We start from the raw sequence: 19960 nt of genomic DNA, 5'->3' as shown, positions 1-19960 counted from the left end.
ACTGCGTGGCCTCAAAGCCCTCATCTCTAATATAAGGGAATTTAAAAAGCCACGGGTGTTTACCAAAGTGAGCTCCTTATTACCAAATCAACAGGCTTATTAAAACAAATCAAAACAGAAAAACTTCGATGAAAATATTTTAGGATAAAAAGAACATTAGACACTTGCAACTGTAAGATAACACAGGTGAGAAATGTTTACTGTCGCTCTGCCAGAGACTGTGACCTACATCCTAGAAACACATCCAGGAACTAGTCATTTAGTTACACCCACTCAGAAAATAAAAGACGTGGCGAACCTTCTTACTCCTCCCATCACAATATATAACTTGTGTTTACTCAGCGCACTCTAAAATTCAAAACACAAAGCACTACTTGTAGGTTCCTTTCTCTTGGCAGGAGGTAAATAATAAGTTCAGACGTGCCTCCAAAATCTGAGGTGTTCAACCTGCATGCATGCATGGGGTCACATAATCTGCTGGGGAAAGAGGTAAAGAGGCTGCATTAGGTATCCAGTCACCGAGGGATGGCAGCAACACCTGGCTCTTCACACCTGCTCTAGAATACTCTACAGGAATTAAATGTGATAGGAAAATGAGTAGCTTACCAGGGGAGGTTTCCACTAAAATGTCCTCACATTTCTTTCTCAGACACCTCATTTTATCCAGGGAAATCTGGGTGACTATGAATGAAAGCATATTCTAATTTGTTTAGGAAATGGTTTTGGTTATTGGATTACCCACAGCCCAGGGTTTTGCCCTGAAAACCAAGGCTGTGCAAGATCTAAGGTGCTAAGAATAAAGAAACCACAAACAGAGAAAAACATTCTACTGTGCAGTCTCAAGAGAAGTCCAGAGACTTCTTTGCTACCACTTCAAGACAAGAAAACAGGTTGCAGCTTCTATGTTCAATATACTCAACTTTTAGACAACATTCACAAGCTCAGTGGAACAGGGGATAGCTTGTTGGGGTCCATAAGCCAAGAAGGGCGAGAACAAGCTTTTGGGATGGCTAAGCATATTATCATATCTCTTCTAGGCCCTTCACATCTCAGGGCTGGCTGGGTGCCCCAGGGTCTATGGTAAAGCAATCCTCCCGGGGCACTCTTTTCAGGAATCACTTCTGAAGGTCTATATTACACACCAAAACCATTAACCCACTCTAGTTCAGATAAAACTAATGGGTGATTTTTAAGATCGAGAATGAATGAATATTAAAGCATTCAGCAATATTCTGCCTCTTCTGGTCAGATCTTCTCTAAGTGCCCATTTGGAGAAAGATTTCCTACATAGAATAAAGTTTTCCACAGTGACATCATTCATGAACATGTCTTAGAGGATTTCCTGGGTGGCTGCTTGCCAGCCACGAGGGAGGAAGAACAGAATAAAGCCGACAGGTCAGACTATCCGTCTGGGTAGGACACCAGAAGGCACTCAGCTGCTCCTCTGAACAGCAGGGCCCCAGGAATCATGTCTGGAAACACAGTTGCCCTGAAGCCTGACTCTTGAGTTCTCCCTTCCCTTTCCAACCCACACTAGGCAGAGGACCCACCCAGATCCTAGAGTCTACAACCTGATCAGGTGGAAACCAGAGCTTCGCCATTAGCACAGTGTTCTGGCTGCATCAATTTTGTGCAGGAAAGTTATGCCCAACCTAGACAGCATATTAATTGGCCTTTCCAATTTATAGTTCCATATGGAATATGGAGAGTTCCATTGCTCCACATTCTTGCCAATACTTAGTTTGATAAGTCATATTATTCTTAGCTCTTCTGATGTTGTATAGAGGTCTCTCATGGTTTTAATCTGCAGTTCTCTCATCACTGTAGGAAGCTTAGTGTCTTTGCCTATGTATTTAGCATTTGGATAGCCTCTTCTGTGAAGTACCTGTTCACATCTGGAGGGGATCTCCAGAAATTATGTCTGAGAACCTAATAATCTGATCTCATTGATAGATAATTTCCACCAGTATAGATTTCAAGTATTGTTCATAGATGAACAACACAATTGAAAAACACGCAAGAGATCTGAACTAAAGGAAAACATATTTTCATCAAATAACCCAGGAATTACATATACACCCACATACACAAATACTAGAAATGCATACATATGTGCATCACCAAAAACATATACACAAGGGGATTTCCCTGGTGGTTCAGTGGTTAAGACTTTGCCTTTGCCTTCCAACGCAAGGGGTGTGGGTTCAATCCCTAGTTGGGGAGCTAAGACCCCACGTGCCTCATGGCCAAAAAACCAAAACATAAAACAGAAACAATATTATGACAAATTCAATAAAGACTTTAAAAATGGTCCACATAAAAAAAATCTTTAAAATATATATATACACATACAAATATTCACAGCAGCATTATTCATGATTATTCATAATAGCCAAGAACAGGAACAACTCAAATGTCCATACTCAGTAGCTGCGGTATGTTTATGGCAATACAGTGGAAAATAATCCAGCTACTGCTGCCTGCACAATATGGACGAATCTTACAATGTTGAGGGAAAGAAGTTAGGCGTAAAAGAATACAAAAAGATGAATTTCCATAAAACCCCAAAAGAGGGGATCTATAGCCTAAAAAGTCAGGCCAGCACCACCATGGAGAAGGAAGTTACATGAGAAGGCAGGCCGAAGGCGAGTTTCCACGGGGCTGGTGGCTCTTCCCTTCTCCATCTTTGTTAAGAATAAATCAGTGTGTTTGTGGAAGAGAAATTCACTACACAACACCCATGGAATCTGGGCTTCTTTCTGTAAGTTAAACTTAAACCATTTTCTTTAAAACGCAAACCCACCTGGATGCCTCCTCCTATGCAAAATCAAACAGGGCAAACTGATTTAGTTATCTTGTGGTATAAATTTATCTAAGCAGTCAGGTCGGATAAGAACAAGAGACACCAGGCCACGCTCCCTCACCGTGCCTGCTCCCAGCTCTGTCACTTGTGAGCCTGTGGTTCTGAGGGAGTTTGACTCCCTGGGTCTCACGACTCATTGATAAAAACAGCTGGGAAATTATGAGACTCCGATGAGATATAATGAGAGCAATCTGTATTCATACGACTGGTCTCCCAACATTGGTTCCCAGGACTGTGGCGCATACCATAGCAGATGCAGTTAGAAAGCAGGCGGAACCTGGGGAGACTCAGGGAGACTTTGAGGAGCTGTGGGGCAGAGGGGTTACTTTCAAGAGTTGTAGGGGCCAGTAGCATAGGTTCTTTGTGAATTTTCGTATTAACTCAAACAGGAGTTACTGTACTCTTCTCAGTGCTGGATCACTAGAGTCGCTCCGTAATAAGCTTTCTATTATAAGAGACACTTTTCAGGTCATGTTTGGAAAGGATACACACGCTTCCCTCTGGAAGCATCAAATCTCCTTCACTCCCAGTTATGCTCTCATTCTGTCTTAAGCTTCTGCCTTCATGAGACCTACAGTTTTGGTGTGTCTCTCTCTATATGTCTTCGGTCTCCTCTGAGTCCCTGGTTAGGAATTAGGCCTGTTTCAGGCAAGACTGGAGAAGGAAATAGTGGCCCACTCCAGTATTCTTGTCTGGAGAACCCCATGGTCAGAGAAGCCTAGCGAGCTACAGTCCCTGGGGTCACAAAGGGTCGGACAGGACTGAACACAGGACAGCAGCAGCAGGCAGGACAGTGCTTGGAAGAGCAGGCTTGACCTCGCACAGACGTGGGGCTCCTTTAGAGCCTTGGGCCAAGGACCAGCGGCATCAACACTCCTAGAAGCCTGTGAGAAAATTCCAGGCCCCACCTCGGTCCCAGTGAATCAGAAACTGTGCCTTAACAGCTGATTCAAGTGTACTTAAAGGAGTGAGAGGCACTGACCTCAGTCACCCTGCCTTTCACCTGACAAACTGAGAGGCCCGAAACTGGAGGTCACAGCCTCGCCCAGGTAAAGGGGGTTCATTCTAACAACCCCTGTGGTAACGGCCTCCCCCCAGGGCTGGGCCCATACCAGTGGGCCACGGTGCTATACCTGTTATTCTATTTTCCAAACTCGGGATCACATTTTCCTGGAACGCGGGAGTGGGCAGGAAAGGGCAGAGGACAAAGGTAGGGGGGAAGGGGAGATGGAGAGAAGGCGTGTCTGCCCTCGTTTCTCTGCAGTGCTCAGGAAGCCACTGGAAGGGAAAGAAAGGGAACCTCGCAGAATGAGTAGTGAGGAGAGGGGCGTCTCCTGAAGCTCAGCCGCTTGTCTCGCTCACAGACAGCAGAAACTCTGAGACCCAAGCATCTGGTTCACTTCCAGCTCTCTACACGGCAGCTTCGGGTCTTACACAAATCACATTGAGATGGGCTGGGACCCGGGACACCTTGCACCTGGACAAACGTCTCCTCGAACAACAAAACAGAGAAACTCGAAGGGACTAAAAATATCACTGCTTGCACGCGCAATAGGGGCAAATTTATGGACAAGATAGTAAAAGACCAAAAATCCAACTGCTACTTCTGAAGAACTGGGAGCAAAAACAAGGTCTGAGAAGCAAAAGTTGAGTGTCGGGCAGGGTACTGCGTATGCCCCTTGCACTCAGCACCACCAATGGGCAAACCACCTAAGTCACTCCTCCAACCTGACCCCTGGACACACCTCTACCCTCACCCTATATAAAGAACCAGCTAGCTCACCCCGCTCAGGGAGCAGGCAAGGGAACCTGTTACTTCTTTTCAGTCCCTCCTGTTTCAGCAGTGGCTACAATAAAGCCTTGCCTCAATTTCCTGCCTGGCCTCTGATTAATTTCTATTGATTAAGGAAGACCAAGAACCCTGGCTGTTATCAACATGACCGTTCTTGGCCTCAGTTTTTTCAACTGTCAAATAAAGATAACTAATAGTACCTACCTCTGAGAGCTGCTGGGAGGATGGAAGGAATCAGTACCTTAAGTGTTTACGACTGTGTACTATGGTAGCACACAAGGACCTCTAGGGAAATGCTAATCAAATACGATATGGTCAGGAAAATTAATACACTAGATAGGAAGGGGGAATCCCAGAAGAAAACAGCTGACCAGCTCAACCTATTTTTATTGATTCTCTCCTACATGCCAGACACACGAAGCCTCGGAGATAAAGCAATGAAGATCCTGGCCTCTGGAGGAGTTCACAGTCTAAGGGGGTTTGAAAGCAAGGCTGTTCATAAACAAGGTGTCTGAGTTCAGAATTCCCTGTTTCATTTTTTAAAAAATCAACCAGCTAGACCAGGGGGTGTTTGGTTGGCAAGGTCAGAAAAGGATCTAATCAAAATGAAAAAGTCTCATTTTCCAGTGGATGATACTGGGAGAAGTGTCCACTTTCTTAGCATTGAGCTCTATATATAAGCACCAAATTTCTACCCTCAACTTACTTTTTAAACTACTGTTACGGTTGCATAAGAATTTAATTTTTAAAGGACTTACTTCAGGAACACCCAGCTTTCTATACCTAGCTCCTCACTGCTACTTAATGATAGGATAGATTAAATTCTTCAAGAATTTAATATTAACTTCTCAACCACTAAATACTGCTGGCTGTCACCTTAGACTCTATCAGGCAACATATTCCTAGGAAGTCTAAAGATAAAGACTAGCTTGTTCATATCTACCCTCTCTGACCAACAGTAGTTATGAAAGGTAACTAGAGTGTAACACGTATTCACTGGCCTCAGAAATCAGATCATTTCCACTTCTGCCTTTGGGAAGGACAGAGTCGTGCCTATGAAGCCTAATGTATTCAGCTTCAACCTGAATACCTTATCTTTGATTGCTTGATGTTGGTGCAGGACCAGTTTAAACACTCAGCCCTGGCTCTTTAACAAAGTGGCCCTTTCCTTCAGAGACATCAGACATCAAAGACCCACACCTGCCAATCCACAAAACAGCCAAACAAGGTGAAATAGGGCAAAATTACCATCCTTAGGAAAGCGGTGAATTTCAGGCTGTGAAGACTGGCAACTAGTTTGAGTCACTGCACTTGTGGTTTTGTTCAAATTTTACAAACTATTTGCGTGTAATTTCTTCCCCAAAGGAAAGTGAAAAGGAGCCATCAACTTAACTCAAAGGTAAACACATGCTCTTATTTCCTCCCCCTTGGGATGATGACAAAGGAGACAGAACAAAAGTTAACAGGCCACGGCTCACCTTATGCAACCCCCAGAGGACACCGTTACCCAAGCCAGCGCTGCTGAATGACAGTCAACATTTTACAGAGGAACATCATCTAAGAGCACAAACGCTCTCCTCCAGGTGCTGTTCATCTGAGCCTCAAACCAAGCCCACGAGGCAGGCTGGCCAGGAAGCATTGGTTCCAAAGAGAGCACGAGAAACTGAGGTTCGGGGAGGGCAGTGACGCAGGCTCCGGATGGGAGAATTACAGCTGGGGCCAGGACTCAGCTCTCAATTCTTCCTCTTTGGTTGCTCCCCATTCACCTAAGTCAACTGAACCTTTAACAGATTCACAGAAGATAAACTAACGAAATGCCCAGAATTTCTAAAGCCAACAACAGAGCAAATATTTTCAACCTGATCCCCGAAATGTTCACTCCTACTGTGAATGAACCTCAACAGGGGTGGGCACTTTAGGTCCCTTCATTTCCTCCCATTGACATGAACGATGAACATCAGCGAGTGAGACGAGGGAAGGATGGGCCGAGACAACAACACCAATGAAATTGAGCACACCTGAGAGGCTCAGGAATGCCCTTCTGGTAAAAAAAAAAACAATTCCATGAATGCAGAGTTTAGACCCAACACCTTGACTGAAAGTCAGCCAGACTCAACTGAGACCAACACACTTTACCAAAACCACGGTAATCTGATAAACTTAATAAGCAATTTAATGTTGTTCTGAGGACTAGATTCATACCCCATTCCCTTACAGCCTCTCTCCACCACCCGGCCCTCGCCCACACAAATCCAAAACCTCTTCGGGCACACTGGGCCGCTCAGTTGCTGCTAAGGTTCCTTGGTGTGCTGGTGTTGGAAGCCCCTGGCTTTCTCGCGTGTAATTTTTCCTTAGTCCCAATCATGGGTTCCTTAGCCCTTATGGGAAGGAGAAGGCAACGAACATCTAACATTCTAGCTGCATGCCAGTTACTTTTCTACGAGCCAGGTCTTGCTCTGATCTTACAGGTAAGAAAGCTGTGGCTCAGATGTTAATTACCTTGCCCAAGTTCCCACAGCAAATTAATGGTGGAGCCACATTTCACATTCAGCTCTGTCCCACTCCGATGCCATCTTCATGCTGCATCAGCTTCGACTCCCAGTGGTCCATGGACCAGCAGCACCCGCATCAGTGGGAGTTCGTTTTAAGTGCAGAATCCCTGACCCCAACCCCTACCGAATCAGAATCAGCATCTTAACAAGATCCCCGGGTGCTTCTTGTCTATGAGCTGGAGAAGTGCAGGTAAGTTACACCACACTAGGTTACAGAGATGAGAAGCAGTCTCTATCAGAGGGGACAATGTTCTACTGCATCACGACTCTTGGACCCAAACACACTGGTGCTTGTGTAGTGCTGAGATGGAGCAGGACCCTATGGTTCTTGTCCCCCTTGTCCTCTGCCAGCCGTCTGTCTGTGGAAAAACTGTAGCCAAAGAATAAGCTTAATCAGAGCAGCGAGCACACGCAGAAACAAAGGAAAACAGTCAAAGGAGACCAAATAGTAATAGTCATTAAGCTAGTCAAGGACCTTTAGTTCCTTCTCAAGGGCTGTAGACAATATTCTGAGCCATATCCTGTGAGCTGTCGTACAGATACTGAAACCCCCACCAGGTGGAAGAAGTCAAGTACACGATGATCAGACTGTAGCCATGACATCAGTTCAGTTCAGTTGCTCAGTCATGTCCGGTCAGTCTTTGCAACCCCTTGGACCACAGCACACCAGGCCTCCCTGTCCATCACCAACTCCCAGAGTCCACCCAAACCCATGTCCATCGAGTCGGTGATGCCATCCAACCATCTCATCCTCTGTCGTCCCCTTCTCCTCCGGCCCTCAATCTTTCCCAGCATCAGGGTCTTTTCAAATGAGTCACTTCTTCACATCAGGTGGCCAAAGTATTGGAGTTTCAGCTTTAACATCAGTCCTTCCGATGAATATTCAGGACTGATTTCCTTTAGGATGGACCAGTTGGATCTCCTTGCAGTCCAAGGGACTCTCAGGAGTCTTTTCCAACACCACAGTTCAAAACCATCAATTCTTTGGTGCTCAGCTTTCTTTGTAGTACAACTCTCACATACATACATGAACTGCCACAACTCCGAGAATTGGCCTCAAGAAATGGAAACAGACCCTGCAACTAAAGATTAACTGTACTTTAAACAATCAAGATGATGCTGGTCAGACCACCAATGACAATTTCAAGATGACTGTCAGAGCTGACTGTGCGGTTCCTGCACGTAGCCCCCTCCCTCAGCCTCTAAAAGCTCTAGCCCACTGGGTTAGGCAGATGGCCTCCCTCCCCGCTACTGCCTCACCCCACTCCAGGTTGCCAGCATCCAACATGAGGCAAACTCTCGTTTCTACCAACCTTGACTCTTTACTGGCTTTTGAGCAGCAAAAAAAGGGACCCATTTTTAGTTACAGTGCTAAGTGCCACATGAACCCTGTTTAATACATATTTTTTTAAGGGTAGTCTTGACACAGTTCCACGCATGTTTACCACAGTCCAACCTTAAGGGAGAAGCCAAACATAAGCTGCCCGGTTGGACCTGCCCATTGGTCTCCAGTGGATCACGACAAAAAAGCCTAAACATGGACTTAGTCTTCTTTATCACCACAAACATGCTCCTATCTAAAGATCACAGGGAATTAGCCATGAAAACCATTCCACTGACTCAGGAACAACTTGGAATGCAACCTTTTAATTCAGAGGAAGGACTCTGGGATGAAAGAGTAACAGAAAAATCCCAGAAGATTCAAAGACAAACAAAGAGAAAGGAATTATCTAGGTACCTTTTATTTTTTCCATGAGCAGAAAACCTGCCTGAAACTGATAGCCTATTCCTGCATCTCTCTCACCACTTTTTTTATTATTCTCCTTTCACTTTACCCACAATGGCATTCTTGCTTTTTTTTCCTCTTGAAATATTTACACACTGCAAAGCTTACCCTTTTAAAGTATACCATTCAATAGATTTAACGTATTCAAAGTTGTCCAACCACCCCAGAATATTTTCATCACTCCCAAAAGAAATCCCATGCCCATCAACAGCACTCCCAGCCCCTGGCAACCACTAATATAACTTTTTATCACTTTGGATTTGCCTCTTCTGGAATCAAACACTATGTGGCCTTTTGTGTCTGGCTTTTTTCATACAGCATGCTTTCAAGGTTCATCTGTGTTGAAGCATAAATCAAATTTCATTCTGTTTATAGATGAATAGTATTCCATCATTTGGATTTTGTTTATTCATTTATTGGTGGACATCTGGTTTGTTTCCACTTTGGGGCTATTATGAATACTGCTATCATGAACATTTGTGTACAAATGTCTGCATGAACATGTTTTCTATTCTCTTGGGAATATACCAAGGAGGAAAACTGGTCATGAGATACCCTGATGTTTAACATTTTGAGGAACTGCCTGTTTTCCAAAGCAGTTGCATTATTTTCCATTCCCATCAACAATGTAATGTGGGAGGGTTCTAATTTCTCCACATCCTTACCAATACTTATTATTATACATCTTTTTGATCACAGCCATCCTGATGGGTGTGAAGTGGTACCTCACTGAGGTTTCAATTTGTATTCCCCCAATGACTAATAATGTTGAGCATCTTTTCCTCTCCTTATTGGCCATTTGTATATCGTACCTGAGGGGGGAAAAAGCATATTAAATCCTTTGCCCCTTTCTAAATTGGATTATTTGCCTTTCTGGCTTCGCTTGTGGCTCAGTGGTAAAGAATCTGCCTGCCAATGCAGGAGACACACGTTCAATCTCTGGGTCAGGAAGATCCCCTGGAGGAGGAAATGGCAACCCACTCCAGTATTCTTGCCTGGGAAATCCCATGGACAAAGGAACCTAGTGGGCTACAGTCCGTGGAGTCGCAGAAGAGTCAGACATAGTGATCAAACAACATTTGCCTTTTTACTGAGTTGTAAGAGCTCTTTCTTCTTGCTTATTTTTGAAGCTCCAGTCAAGATTCCCTGTTCAGTTGGATTTATATTTGAATTAATCCCTCTGCATCTTGAACCACTGTTCTCAGAGAGCCTAGGAACACTTTCTCTCCCCCCTTCTGTCCTATGCGCCCCCACTTGCTTTCAACACGAGTGCTGGGCCCCTCTGCTTCACCCACAACAAGCTCGCCTGTGGTCACAAGAACTCATCTGCTACCTCAGTGAACTTACAGAATCAAGAAAGAACTTGACAGATTCTTTGACCTCCACCACAGGTTCTGGCACTCTCACTCTGTGCTAGGCACAGTCCCTAAGAATTCTTATGTGCTCTGAAAACTATTTACATGCAGGCACAAGTACAATTTCACCCCACTACTGCCTGACACCACCAATCTAAAATGCTCCTTTCTCCTCTTCATAAAACTGCTACCCTTCAGTTCCAGCAGTTTCACAGTCGAGCCCCTCCACAGATGCTTCTTCAGCCACCACAGTTAAACTAGCTTCTCTCTGCTGCTGCTAAGTCGCTTCAGTCGTGTCCGACTCTGTGCAACCCCATAGACGGCAGCCCACCAGGCTCTCCTGTCCCTGGGATTCTCCAGGCAAGAACACTGGAGTGGGTTGCCATTTCCTTCTCCAATGCATGAAAGGAAAAGTGAAAGTGAAGTCGTTCAGTCATGTCTGAAAATCCATGGGATTTTCCAGGCAAGAGTACTGGAGTGGGGTGCCATTGCCTTCTCCAGCTTCTCTCTACTCTGAAATAAACGAACCATCTGTAGAGTTCATGCACCAATTAATATCCATAATTTATTGATGCCCCCATATTTTAGGGATAGACCAGGTGAAACCACCCACCCACAGACGGTGTTAAACAATATTTTAGAACTGCTGGGATGTGCTGACGCAGTAAAGGAGTCCTGGAAGATATACATATAACCTCAAAAATGCTCTGAGAAAAGTCTCATTGGATAAACAGAACCAAGTTCTCTGATGTTGATACTAAGTGTAGTACTTCTCAGAGTCTTTGATACAATGATGCATATGTTGAGAACCTCTGCAGGGGGAAAAACCACCCAAATTGATTTGCCCTTTACAAAAACCCACCTATTAACATCCACCCAACAGTCTTTTCTTCCCAATACTCTGGGAATTGCCGAACTAATTCAATGGCTGCTCAATTTTATCAGCTGGACAGCAGAAATCACATTTTCTACCTGGGTCAGGAACCAAACTTGTTTTAAGATGCCATTCACTGGAAGTCATTATTAACATGCCTGCTTACAGGAAGAGAAGAAAGAAACCATACATTGAACGTGTTGATAATTTTTCAGACCCATCTGGAGTTTTGCAATTGGAAAATGATGAAACGGGAAAAGGAAAAAAAAAATTGGATCTTAGAAATGAGCTAGTGCAGAACAAACTTGAATGTCAGTTTAAAAGCATCCTTCAGGATGGTTGAGAACAGAGCCTTCCAGGAACAGACCACAGGCTCTCTAGGACCCAGTGACAACAGCCCTGGAGATCAAAAAGAAATCAAGTATCAAAATAATGGTCTCACAGCAGACTTGGACTAGGGTGCAAAGATATCAAGTGGTCATGTGCTGAGAGAAGTGAGTGACAGTGATAAGAAGCTTCCGCCACACTGAAAAGAAACCCTCCCAGCAAAAAGAAGGGGTAACACCCAAAATATAAACATCATGTTACGGAAGAGAATTTGAAAAATAGAAATGTTCCCTACTCGTGTGAAGTAGAAGAAACCATTTATATTAGCAATTAGTGGATCTAAAGAATTACAGGCTAAAGACTGTCTTTACTGAGGGCTGATAACACTCAGGAAGACAGGCATGGGCCTTGCAGTTTTATCTGTTAAAACACTAAGTGGTACACTTGAATTTTTGAATGGGTTTCTGATTTACTGATAGGTTTCTCTAGTGCTAATCACGTTAAAACTAAAACAAAGCACAAATGGAAGGCTGAGATAAAGCCGGACAGTCAGCTGGGACTCCATTTGGCACCGCAATGTAAGAACCGGTTCAAGTGCTGACCCCCCTCAGACACACAGTTCATTTGGGTGTTACATAAACCTTATTCCTGCCCTTGAATGTCATCTCAGAACTCTCCCTGATTCCAGCAGATTCCTGAAACCTCTCTGACACAAAGCAGCTAAAATTCAAGGCCACAACCTAGGCCACATCATGGCGAAATGTCACCCAGGACCATGGCATGGGGAACAAAGAGATAACAGTGGGGTGTGCCCAAATCGTGCTGGATTATGGATACTGCACTGCTGCTCCTTAAAGCTGGCATCCCCAATCTCGGAGAGTGAAAGGTAGTCTCCCCTCAGTTACGACCAGCACCATCATCTTCCAGAAGAAATGGGAGGCCTTCACCAGATCTGACCACCACAGGACATCTATCACCTGCCCCAAGGCCTGGGTAAGCTGTCCCTTCAGGGAAGACACCACATAGCAACTTCTTTTTAATCTTGCTCATTAGTGATTCACCTGTTCTCTAATCTTCAGGTTCAAGCTGCCAAAACTTCTCACAGCCTCCTCACCACAAATGTCTGAGATCCCTAAAGAAAGGAAATCGGGTATTTGCTGAATTTATCAATATCAAGGTCACCAACATGAGTCTATCCAAGAGTGGCCTGGAAACCAGAGGCTAAGTATTTTACAGTATGAAAAGAAGGGGTCTTTTTATGTAAAAATCATTCATTTGAAGAGTGATCAGCTTTACCTAAAACTGGACAATGGGAAGTGGCACAGGTATCTGAAATAGAAAATGCCTGAGGCAAGTTCCCAAAACGCCCGGAAGAAACCCTGCCTCTATAGATGACATATTAAAATAATGGCATTTCAGAACAAACCTCACCTCTCTTGCATGGTCCCTGGAACAGCAGCACTGGTATCATCTGGAACTAGTCAGAGATGCAAATTCTTGAGATGCTCCCTTCCCCTCACCCTGGACCCAGAGAGGCTCCGGCAACGCAGCCCAGGAGCAGTGGCTTAACAAGCCCTCCAGGGGACTCGGGTGCTCCTGTTTGAGAACCGCTGCCCTAGGATGACGGAAGCTGCAACACACCTAGGGGGAGCCTCATTAAACCCTTATTAACCGAGTGAGAGGCAATCTCACCTGTTTTTGCCTCTGATCAGCTGCTGCTGCTGCTGCTAAGTCACTTCAGTCGTGTCCGACTCTGTGTGACCCCATAGACAGAAGCCCACCAGGCTCCCCCATCCCTGGGATTCTCCAGGCAAGAACACTGGAGTGGGTTGCCATTTCCTTCTCCAATGTGTGAAAATGAAAAGTGAAAGTGAAGTCGCTCAGTCGTGTCCAACCCTTAGCGACCCCATGGACTGCAGCCCACCAGGCTCCTCCATCCATGGGATTTTCTAGGCAATACTACTGGAGTGGCTTGCCATTGCCTTCTCCGCTCTGATCAGCACTGGCCCTCAATCTCATAGACTGAGTCCACTGATCAGGGGTTGAGTCCTTAGTTCAAGGTCACTGTAAAGAAACCAAGTCAGAGCCCCAGCCCAGGGTCTGCTGACTCCTTCAGAATCAACCTCGGTTCTCCAACTGGGGCCTGGTTTACATGCCAGTTCTGGGGCCCAGGACTCTGAACACCGATAAGGCACCCAAACCACCCCCATCTCCTAATCTACATCATGGTGCTTCCTCCCGATAAATACTGGAGCGTTGACTCTTTAAATCAAAAGGGAGATGGATTTAAGGCAAGAGAGGGAAAAAAAGAAGATAAAGAGTGATTCCAAAGACCTGAGAAACCACACCTTTCGTGAGGAGTGGGTGAGGGACGAAGGCTTAGGTGGCTTGTCCTAATTCAAAGGATTAGTTAATTCAAAAACACTGGGTAAAGAGACCAGTCACAGGAAGACATAAACGGTGCTTTCAAGTTTTCTTAGCACTTTTTATGCCCATTATTCCCAAGTCTCACAACAACCTGCAATGAAAGGAGTGAAGGCCACTATTATCCCCATTTGACAGAAGAGAAAACTGAAGTTTGCAGTGACTAACAGTTTGTCAGTCTGTACAATAATCAGGTTAAAAAACCTAAAATTTGACCTCAGATCTCTCTCTAGAACCTGTGTACCAACACCAGGTGATTTCCACATTTGGCAATCTGCCCCAAAGAGATTCCTCCACCCCCTACATCAGGAAAAAAGCAAAGAGCCTGTAGCAGAAATGGTGAACCCCTAAAACATGGGACTTGAACAGTGTGTGGGTTCTCCTTTAAGAACTTAACACACAAACCCAACAGCCAAGGTGTTCAGCCAAAAGAGAGAGGGAAAAAAGAGGCATATTTCTAGCCTGCATAATCATTTCTGGACCAATTCCCACTAGCAGCCTTGGAGGCGAACAGCGGCTCACTGCCAGGCTGAAGCTCCTCCACCCCCCAGGTTATGACAGAGCAGCTCTGACTCGTGTGCAGGCAAAACCCCAAAACTCAAAACAAGAAGTGAAAAAAGTGGAGCTAGAAGAAACCGTCAGCATCCTCCACATTGTTCTAATCTATAGCACGGCCAGTTCCAGGGTCCTGGGGTCGCCTGGAACGCAGTCTTAGGAGATGACAGGATGAAACAGATACTCTTGGGGACCCACCACCCTTACTCCTTCCCACCAGGTCCCTGAGGAAGAATCGGGACCTTCCCTGAAACGGGAGCGGGTTCCTTATAAAGTCCCTGGGGCTGGAGCCCAAGCCAAATACAACAGAGGCACCCTCTTCTAAGGACAGCATGTCAGCCCACGCTCTCCACCTGGCCCTCCCCTCCAGGTCCAGTCCTCAGCGAAGATGAACCGGGTGGGGTTGGTGGAGTGTTCAAAAGCTAAGAAAGGGCTAAAGGAAAAATCGGGCCATCCCCCTAAGCCACGTTCCCCGCCATGTGTGTGAGGCTCCATAAGCGCTCACTGGGAACCCGGCGCCCTTGGCCACGTCTAAGGTTGAGGAGGGGGCGTCGTCCCGATAAGGGTCTTGGAGACAGAGAGCCATGCCCTCCCAAATAGCCTACCTCAGTTTTGGCAGGAATGATTTGATTATAAGAAGCTAGCCAGGAAAGCGAAGATCTGGGTGATTCGTGGGTTTCAGTCGGGGGTGGAGGAACTTAGCCCAGGAGCGCAGCGACCCCACTCAGCTCCTCCACACTGGGGGCCTCGGGGCGGCCCCCCGGGACCATGCAACCGCGGGGAGAGTGAGCAAAGAAGGGCTCGCTCCTCAACTTTCTCGAAGCAAACTGCTCCGCTCTGCGGGTTGCCCAGCCCTGCCCGCACACCGGGTCCCAGGTTTGGCGGTGCTGGGGGTGGGAGGGCGGAAGCAGGGACCCGAGTCCCGCTCGGCGCGCACAAAGCAGCTGCACCCCAACACGCAGCCCCCTCCCCCGCCGCCCGCCAACTTGAAAGCATCTCCCTGGGCGCCTGCCTACTCCCGCCGCCCCGCAGCGGGGTCCCTGACCTGGCCACACGCATCAGACAGCGCGCCGGGCGCTCCAGAAGCCACGGCTGCTGCAGCCGCAGCCCCCCAGCCCCGGCCTGGCCTCTGCCCGGCTCCCCACGCCCCGGCCCTACCTTGCAGCGCGGTTTGTGCCCAGGCAGTGCCAGTGCGCCGCACGCGTCCCAGCCCGCGAGGCTCCTCCCCGGGCACTGCCCCGGACGGGGCTCCGGGCTCCGGACGAGCTCTGCCTGCTCGGGTGCCGGCTGGCCGCCGCTCGCGCCTCCCGCGCCGGCTCCTGCTGCCGCGCGCCAGGAGGGAGGGGCTCGGGGGAAACTCCCGGCAACTCCAACTCCGGGCACTGGAGCGCCAGCTGCAGCCGCGAGCCCGCCCGCCGCCGAGTGCGAGCGCCTGCGAAGCGAGGCTGCCCCCGCGGCCGCCTCTGAGCATGCCCAGTGCGGCCGTGGGCGAGCTCCAGCGCCCCGGCCCTGGGGCAGAAGGCTGAGCTGGGGGCCGGGGACCCGCCCCGAGCTCCCGCGCGCCGGGGGTGGCGGGGGCGGCGGGGGGAGGGTGCAGGGAGGGGACCCCGGAGCAAAGGGCGGGGCAGAAATGGTGTTTGGAGGGCCTTGCAAGTTTCACGGGTTGTGGGAAGTTTGTGGGTTAGAAAGGTGAGCTACTTCGGTGAGCTCCTCTGCAAGCCTAGAAAGGACGGTGAGGAAATGTATTCTCCCGGAAAGAAAGGTGACCCGGCAGATGGGTTTTATCCAGTGTACTCCTTCCTTCAGGTCTGGGGTCTCAAACTCAAGCTAGGGCCTGGCAGGCAGTGTCAGGGAGTGAACTGGAGAGAACTCTCAAGGCAGAGCCACTGGGCTCCAAATTCCCTCGGGGATCCTGCAAGACTACATTTTCTGAGTGCTTTCAAGAAATGACAGAGATTTTTGGTTTTTTTTTTAATGTAAAATGCCCTGATTTTTCTATCTTGATAACTAATTCAGTTTTTTAAAAACACTCTGGACCAAACAAAACATATCTGAGTTCCTTCTCTGCTCAGCCCCACAGCCGGCCAATTTGGGGATTGTGATTTCTGTGTTCTTTAAGCAAAGAGCAGTTGAGTGGCCACTGTGGTTTGGGAAGGCACTGAGGAACCCAGATGATTCAGATTCCCGTCAAAATACAACCAGTTACTAAAGGAAATAGGGTTTCCAGGCAGAAGAGCGCTGTAGATAAATGCTGAGGCGTTCAAGAAGAGAAGGAAGATACTGATGTGGAAAGGGGTGTGAGAACTAACTCTTGGGAAGCATCTTAAAGTACCCAAGTGGAAAGTCACCTGGGGTCTGAAACAGTACTCTGCTGAAGCATTTTGGAGTCTGGGGGGAAAAAAGAGGAAAAACCAGTAACGTGACCCAGTTTTATTTTAATTTTTTATATTTTTCAATTTTTGTGTTCATTTTTTAAAATATTGCACTGAAACGTTTATCTTGATGATTGAGTTCTTTGATGTCTGGTGAAATTTTGCAGCCCGCCTCACCCTAGGTCAGGTCCTGCTGGTAGTATCCTGGTCTACTTGATTAGAATATATGGAACACCTTACTGAATGGGAAAGAGGGTTGGAGAAGTGGATGGGAGCTGAGGCAGAGGCACTGGCTGTCCATCTGTGGAACCTGAATTCATTTCGTAGGCTGTGTGGCGCTAACAGACGCTGGGGGAAGAAAGTGACGTAATCCAAACTGAACTTTAGGAGGATGGGCTGGGCTGCAGACCCAGGAAGGTGGTTTGGAAGAGGAGAATGGGAGAAATGGGGATACCTGGGGCATATTTGGGCTTCCCTGGTGGCTTAGTTGGTAAAGAATATGGCTACAATGCAGAAGACCTGGGTTCAGTCCCTGAGTGAGGAAGATCCCCTGGAGGAGGGCATGGCAAACCACTCTAGTATTCTTGTCTGGGGAATCCCCATGGACAGAGTAGCCTGGTAGGCTACAGTCCCTGGGGTGGCAAAGAGTCGGATACAACTGAGTGACTAAGCACAGCATAGTGCAGGGCATATTCAGTGTTGTGGCTTTTTTTTTTAATAAAGGGATTTCCCTAATAAATTCACATGTTTCTGCTTATTTCTGGAGAAGCTTTTGGTAGGGCTAGCTTAATGCCATCAAGTAGGGCTCCTGGGTCTAAGCCTCAGCCATTTTCTACCATGTTTCCATGGGCAAATGGCTCCACTTCTAAGCTACAAATTCCTGGTCTGTGAAATGAAAAACAGTTCTCATAGCATTTATTTGAGGATTTACAGCAGCATTATACGTCTAAGGGCTTTGAAAGCTCTGAAAATTTAAGCAAATATAAAGCATTGTTCTTATCTACACATCATCTATATGAAATCTAAATTTAAACAAGGAAGTTCTATAGCTTTATAAAAATAGTCTTAAGTAGTAAGCCTCTTTGATTTAGCAAGCTCTCTGTGTGTTCAGAATTCTGTTTACAGGTCTTCAGAATCTGCTTTAGGGTAATTCAATGATTTTGTGAATTAAAATGTCCCTGTACAGAAAGGAATCGGTGAGGGAGATTAAGAGGTACAGACCTCTATTTGCAAAATAAGTGAGTTACAGGTATAAGATGTACAGTATGGAATATAGTCATTAAAGATGTAATATCTTACTATGATGACAGATGGTAACCAGGCTTACCATGGTGATCATTTTGAAATGTATAGAAATATTGAATGACTATGTCATGTAACAGGAACCAACACAGCATTATAGATCAATTGTACTTTAAAAACAAACTGAAAGAAAAAGAGATCAGATTTGTCATCACCAGAGGCTAGGGGTGGGGGGAAGGGGAATAGATGATGGTAGTCAAAAGTACCAACTTCCAGTTATGAGATAAATCTGTACTGAGTATATAATGTAAACCATGATAAATATAATTGACAGTGCTACATGTTATATATGAAAGGTAAGTGAGCAAATCCTAAGAAATCTTATCACAAGGAATTTTTTATGTACATGAGATGAGAGATGTTCACTAAACTTACTGTGATAATACTTTCATGATGTATGTAAGTCAAATTATTATGCTGTACACCTTAAATGTATATAGCACTGTATGTCAGTTCTATCGCAGTAAAACTGGAACATGATCGTGAACATCTTGTTGCCAAATTCAGACTTGAAGAAAGCAGGGAAAAACCACTGGACCATTCAGGTATGACCTAAATCAAATCCCTTATGATTATACAGTGGAAGTGAGAAATAGATTCAAGGGATTAAATCTGATAGAGTGCCTGAAGAACTATGGACGAAGGTTTGTGGCCTTGCACAGGAGGCAGTGATCAAGACCCTCCCCAAGAAAAAGAAATGCAAAAAGGCAAAATGGTTGTCTGATGAGGCCTTACAAATAGCTAAGAAAATAGAAGCTAAAAGCAAAGGGGAAAAGGAAAGATATACCCATTTGAATGCAGAGTTCCAGAGGACAGCAAGGAGAGATAAGAAAGCCTTCCTTAGTGATCAATGCAAAGAAATAGAGGAAAACAATAGAATGGGAAAGACTAGAGATCTCTTCAAGAAAATTAGGGATACCACAGGAACATTTCATGCAAAGATGGGCCTAATAGATGACAGAAATGGTATGGACCTAACAGAAGCAGAAGATATTAAGAAGAGGTGGCAAGAATACACAGAAGAACTATACAAAAAAGATTTTCATGACCCAGATAACCACGATGGTGTGATCACTCACCTAGAGCCAGACATCCTGGAATGTGAAGTCAAGTGGGCCTTAGGAAGCATCACTACGAACAAAGCTAGCGGAGGTGATGGAATTTCAGTTGAGCTATTTCAAATCCTAAAAGACAATGCTGAGAAAGTGCTGCACTCAATATGCCAGCAAATTTGGAAAACTCAGCAGTGGCCACAGGACTGGAAAAGGTCAGTTTTCATTCCAATCCCAGAGAAAGGCAATGCCAAAGAATGTTCAGACTATCACACAGTTGCACTCATCTCACACCATAGCAAAGTAATGCTCAAAATCCTCCAAGCCAGGCTTCAACAGTACGTAACCATGAATTTCCAGACATTCAAGCTGGCTTTAGAAAAGGCAGAGGAACCAGAGATCAAATTGCCAACATCCGTTGGATCATCATAAAAGCAAGAGAATTTAAAAAAAAAACATCTATTTCTGCTTCATTAACTACGCCAAAGCCTTTGACCATGTAGATCACAACGAAATGTGGAAAATTCTTCAAGTGATGGGAATACCAGACCACCTTACCTGCCTCCTGAAAAATCTGTATGCAGGTCAAGAAGCAACAGTTAGAACTGGACATGGAACAGACTGGTTACAAATAGGAAAAGGAGTACATCAAGGCTGTATATTGTCACCCTGCTTGTTTAACTCATATGCAGAGTACATCATGCAA

The 19960-nt window shown here is 46.0% G+C and overlaps 1 protein-coding gene across 2 annotated transcripts in view; it reads right to left on the bottom strand.

Moving 5' to 3' along the window:
* STXBP6 (syntaxin binding protein 6) overlaps nucleotides 1-15980 on the bottom strand; it is a 283426-nt gene extending 267446 nt beyond the window's left edge. Inside the window, exon 1 of one of the 2 annotated variants that reach the window (XM_055418182.2) lies at nucleotides 15687-15980. The gene's annotated coding sequence lies outside the window, so the exon portion shown is untranslated. The remainder of the gene's footprint in view (nucleotides 1-15686) is intronic. The other variant, XM_088829511.1, reaches the window with a different exon arrangement.
* Nucleotides 15981-19960: the final 3980 nt, after the last annotated feature.

This window comes from Moschus berezovskii, chromosome 21, assembly GCF_049115385.1.
Source record: "Moschus berezovskii isolate FMDL1 chromosome 21, NW_MosBer_1.0, whole genome shotgun sequence".
NCBI lineage: Eukaryota > Metazoa > Chordata > Mammalia > Artiodactyla > Moschidae > Moschus > Moschus berezovskii.
This window is presented reverse-complemented; position numbering and strand designations above follow the sequence as displayed.